Source organism: Priapulus caudatus, unplaced genomic scaffold (genome assembly GCF_000485595.1).
Source record: "Priapulus caudatus unplaced genomic scaffold, Priapulus_caudatus-5.0.1 Scaffold221, whole genome shotgun sequence".
In the NCBI taxonomy this organism is placed as follows: Eukaryota; Metazoa; Priapulida; class Priapulimorpha; order Priapulimorphida; family Priapulidae; genus Priapulus; species Priapulus caudatus.
This window is the reverse complement of record NW_014577282.1, coordinates 374,997-380,631: the sequence shown is the minus strand read 5'-3', so window position 1 is coordinate 380,631 and position 5,635 is coordinate 374,997. Positions and strand designations below refer to the sequence as shown.

General features: G+C 44.0%; 2 protein-coding genes across 2 annotated transcripts in view; one reads left to right on the top strand and one right to left on the bottom strand.

Moving 5' to 3' along the window:
• Nucleotides 1–2,788, bottom strand: part of LOC106807537 (tetratricopeptide repeat protein 29-like) — a 39,435-nt gene extending 36,647 nt beyond the window's left edge. The window contains exon 1 of the mRNA XM_014809905.1: nucleotides 2,753–2,788. The gene's annotated coding sequence lies outside the window, so the exon portion shown is untranslated. The remainder of the gene's footprint in view (nucleotides 1–2,752) is intronic.
• The window catches only part of LOC106807536 (ski oncogene-like), a 26,342-nt gene that overhangs the window by 16,051 nt on the left and 4,656 nt on the right, over nucleotides 1–5,635 (top strand). The gene's annotated exons all lie outside the window — the stretch shown is intronic.

Below are 5,635 nucleotides of genomic sequence, written 5' to 3'. Positions count from 1 at the left end.
CCCCTTGCTCGCGCAGAAAACGCATCTGAGGGGGTGTAATTTAAAAAAAATTCTGGGGGAGGGCCCCCCCTTCGCGTGCTCGCAACTTTGGCTTACGGTTAGACCCCCCTGGTACAAATCTTGTACACGCCCCTGCCGAGCAAATTGCCAACATTGAAAAACGAACCCCCCCAATATAAAGCTGGCTACGGGCCTGTATGTACATACATGTACATCGTGTACATGTACATGTATATGTATTACACATCTGCTACAAATGTAGGGGCCTATATTAAATCTTAAAAAAAAATTAAATTCCTATTATCTACTTCTGATGTATATGTATATGTATATATGTATGTATGTATGTGGCGAGAGGAGAAGCGACCCTCACACACACTTAGCTAAGTGTGCAGCTGTACGCGCAACTCTCACGGCGTTCTAAAATCGTGAGCGAAAATATACGCTGCCGGGCAGCGTACAGAATCGCTTGTGTTTCCTAGGCTTAAGCTGGGGGCACACGAGCGTATTTTTTCGCCCGATCGCGACGATTAAAATCGCCAGCGAATTTATATGCCCGATCACGAACGGGGGACACGTAGCGAATTTGAGAGCGTACGCGTACGCCACTCGACGGAATCACATGATCGATCACACGATGCATCACATGATATCAACAACACGTCCGATTGGTTTAAAAAAAATCGATCGCTCGACAAAATACGCCGGACACGGGCAGACAAGCGAATTTAGCGAATTTGCCAGCGGATCGATCCGCCGGCGTAAATAATCGGCCGAAAATATCTAACATTTTTTATACGGGCGATTCGTACGGCGTTCGTACGGGCGTACGAAATCGTCGTCGACGTGAACGGGCACACGGGCGAATTTTTTGAGCGATTTTAAAATTCGCCGCGATCGGGCGAAAAAATACGCTTGTGTGCCCCCAGCTTAAGGAGGCGCGCCCTCTTAGGCCAACGCGTGCCCTCGACAAAATTATTATAATAAATATTATTATATTATTGTATATGTATAATAACTGCGTTCACACGAGGATTTCAGTACCGTACTTGAGCGTTCACACGGTAAAAATATACGCGGCTTACCGTACTGAAATACGCGTAACCGTACCGTACTGAAATACGGGGCTTACTCGGTGCGGAATGTGATTCCGCGCTGAAACATTCGTCACCACGCTGGCCGCGTATTGTCTGTCGTGTGAACGCAATTAATATCAGGGGTTAATAATGACAAATTGTGACAATGTGTGACAATTGTGAAAATAATGACAATTTGTCATTATACGCTCCTGATAATATATATACATATATGATTTTATAGCATGATGAAGAGAGATAGTTTTCGAAAGCTTTAATACTGATAAAATTTGACACCCTATGCTATTTTTTCTACATTTATTTACATATCTACATCGGTGTTCGTGTGCTTATACTTCTACGATATATATATATATATATATTTGTGTTTGCGTATGTATGTATGTAATATATACCAGGAGTTAATGATACAAATGTATCATTAACTCCTGATAATACTTATATATTCATTCGGACCGAGTGAATGTTGCTTGAACTTCACATTGAACAACGTCAGCCCGCTGAACGCCCCTTCTGTTCAATGTGCGAAGCGACGTCGACGGTCGGTTACATCGACGTATTTACGAGGCTGAAGCGTGAATGAACATTGCATTGACGCAGCTGTCGTCGCTGGATGAACACGTGGCTCTTGCATTGTGAGCTGTAGTGTAGCTTCTGATATGCTTGATGGCCAGTTTCGTGCACGGAGGGATAAAAACTGGTTTGTCGTGACTGGTTTTGGTAGCATTGCAACATTAACTAAGCAGAAAATTGAAGGTTCAAAGTAAGAGAGAACGTGTTAAAATAACAGCAAACGGAATATATATATATATATATATATATATATGTATATATACATACACACGCGCGCGCATGCAAATAATGCACGTCTATGAATGCAGGTGATTGTGTCAGTGTGGCTCAAGCGGTCGTTGTCGTATCAGGTACTACAGCTCATAGGGTCTATGTCCCCCAGGGTACTGCCGGAACGTACCCTGGTCACTATTTGATATGGTTAGGGTTAGGATTAGGATTAGCGTTAGGGTTAGGATTAGGGTTCGGGTTCGGGTTAGGGAGTAGGCGTAGGCGACTCCCTAGATACAATAATGTAACCCAAACCCAAGAGGATAGGGTTTGGGTTACATTATTATAATCTAGCGACTCCCTAGACTCGTTAGTGGAGTAGACGAGGTACGGTTCGGCATATTAGATAGTACCAGGGTACGTTCCGGCAGTACCCCGGGGGACATAGACCCTCTTCTGGCCCAAGGATAGCTAGAGAACATGCCTTATAATAAAACCAATGTGCCTAACCCTAACCATAACCCTAACCTATTATATTGATATAATATTATATTTATATTGATGTAAATGACATTGGTTTTATTGGGGGGACCCATGTTCTCTATCCTTGAACCGACCCTCTCAGCCTCACTACCTGATACGACAACGACACCATCTGCGTCAGTGTGTGCAGCGGCAGCCAGCGTTTGTTGCAGATGAGCATTTGGACGGCATTTACAGAGGTGAAAGAGAATATAGAAACATTAAGACTTTGGTAGTAAATAGATTTCGTATTTATTTAGCATTATATTTTACTGAAACGCTCCAAGTGCCTGTGATTACCACACTATCGAAGTCCGCCAATATTTGTCACTAACAAGTTAACAACTTACAATGTTGCCATGGAAATGACATCGGCAGCGCTCTTACATCTGTGCATGGTGGCGCCGCCCAGCGAATGTAGCGGGACATTGCAATGCTTGTACAGGCATTGTGTACAGGTGTCAGTGGCAAACTATGAACATGTATTTTCTACATAAAAAAAATATATGTCATTAATTTTAATACTCCGGTTGATGTTTAACAGTAGATACGGAATTTTAAAAAAGAACAATAAACGAGCGAATATAATGAATTTTTACATCCAAGTTATCATCGATACTTAACTTACTCCATCAAACATCACTCGCCACCTGGCAAGAAATGCTTCAGCCAGACCCACTACTCGTCAAACCCATGGACTGAATTATAATGTGATCTGTCCCAACAAACACTGTTATAGATACTCTCTTTATCCCCGGACAATACCAACATGGAATTAAAATCATTTTTGCCGGAAATCGGTTTAGATGAAGACCTGTTAAAGATTGTGCAGACAACGGATTGGCTCCTAAAAAACATTTCGTCAGTTTTACGTAATTGATAGACTAGTTTGATGTAGGATCAAATTTTGCAGTCTGTACTAGGTATTAGACATTTCACGCATCCTTTCACGATGTAGTGGTTCTGTCATGTCATGTCATATACAAACAGCTGACACTCGCTCTTGCATATAAACATGTTACCTCAGGGAAAAAATCGTTGACTTTCAATCACCTTCAGACTTTCTAATGCTAATAACGTTGAACAGCGGCAGAGGACGAGCATAAGCTAGTTATTTACAATGTTTCTTTTAGTGGAGTTACGTTTTTAGTACTCAGCTCGCAAAGGTCACCTTGAGGATATTTTGGCAGCATTACAGAGAACGAGTGTGTACGTGTCTTCATCGGTCTCTCCGGTCTCAGCCGGGGTTAGGAATCAGATCGCTTGTTTAAAATCTCACATTGGTGTTTTAATCTCTAATGAGTCATGCATGGCGATGGCTCTGTCGTTGTTGCTAGCAGGTGTGTGCGTACTCTTATAAACAACAACAACAGCAGCAGCAACAGGAGCAGCAGCAGCAACAGCAACAGCAGCAGCAGCAACAACAACATCAACAACAACAACAACAACAACAACAACAACAACAACAACAACAACACCAACACATTCGAATGCTGGCATGCTTAGCTCCCCGTTTCTAGTAGCTATCTTTAAACATTCTGATTGATTGGATCATAACATGCTAAGAGCTCTGACTTTCCAGCATAGCTTTAAGCAGAAAACCGGCTTCAAGGCTGCTATCTATCTATGTCTCGTTAATTACTTTTGCTATTCTGTGCTCAATGTATAGAGAATATGAGGTGATCTGATCTAAATAGCGCTATAGATTTAGACGTTTTGCTAAATTAAAAATTCTGACCACTGATAGAACATTTATAAGCTTTGACGTTAACTAACGATAGAAATTACACAAGAATTTAATTAGTCGCCCCGATAAACGTACATATGCATTGGGCGCTTTAACCTGCTTTTAGGTGGTCAGATTTGAGGGTTTATGTTCCAAGTGAACGCCGCACAAAACTGGCGGCGCCACTGCGCACGCGGCTATGAAATGTGTGGCCAGCCAATCAGATCAATGCCCTTTACAGCTAGATTCTGCACGCGTATTGTTCATTATGTTCACGCCTGCACCATTCAATCCTGTGAGAATGGACGCTCCAGGAATAATACCGGTGAAAATCTTTAGTAATGGGGCCAAGTAATGTCTACCTAGCAGTGATCTTTGCAGAAGATTGCACTGGAAAAATAATAATAAGATTTTTTAAAGTAAAAGAGTGAAGTAGAATTAGAAAATTAGTATTATTCGTGCAACAATGCGGTTAATTTCCGGTGAGGCAGTAAATGTTAGGATGCAATCCGAGCGCATATCAGCCTATATGCCGGATGCCGCCAAGTAACTGCAGAAGAGAAGTGGATTCTCGCTAGGGCTTCGCAATGGTATGGCTATTGAATAAGGCCTCACCGGGATATATCTAGGCACTCCAGTAAGTTGACATTTAGTCGTGGTGTTTAATAAACCCAGTGTACTACTTGCTGCGCGTGTGTGTGTGTGTGCGTGCGTGCTGCGTGAGTGTGCGTGCGTGTGGGTATGCGCGCGTGTATACGTGTCGCGCGTGTCTATATTGCGCCACCCTATTGTCAATACGCACTGCCAAGTTGCAGCTGAATGTAAAATATTCGGTCATACACCGCTGACGTCCTTTTTCTGTAAATGGGGACCGTGAGAGAAATTACCATTACCTTTACATAATCGCACGAGGAGGGTAGAGAAAATGCTCTCCGAACAGGTTTATAACCTGGGTGCGTTTTTATGAATGAATAAGCCCCCACCCCCCACACACACAGCCCGGGGACCGGCTGCCCGTATCAGGTCTAATACGCACGGCACTATTCCTGTTGCTGAGGAAAAGTTTCAGTCTGAGACTGCGTTTGTGCGTGCGTGTGTGTGTGTGTGTGTGTGTGTGGTGCGTGCGTGCGTGCGTGCGTGCGTGCGTGCGTGCGTGCGTGCGTGCGTGCGTGTGTGTGTGTATGTATGTTGGTGTGTATTTGCGTTCACGTGTGCGTGTGCGTGTGCGTGCGCGTGTGCGTGCGCGTGTGCGTGCGCGTGTGCGTGCGCGTGTGCGCGTGCGTGTGCCTCGGTGCTCAATGGCGCAACGCACGATAATGTAAAATGGCGTTCGTGCAGGCGAGTTATGTGTGAATGCCCCGGGAGAATGGCGATCAAGTCTCAATGGCTCCTCGTAAAGTAGCCGACAGTAGGCTTCAAACCAAGGCCGGCCGCGACCAGCAACAGCGATCACCATCGCCCGTACAAAGTACCAATGAAATCCTTCCTCGATTACAAATGTATTTCG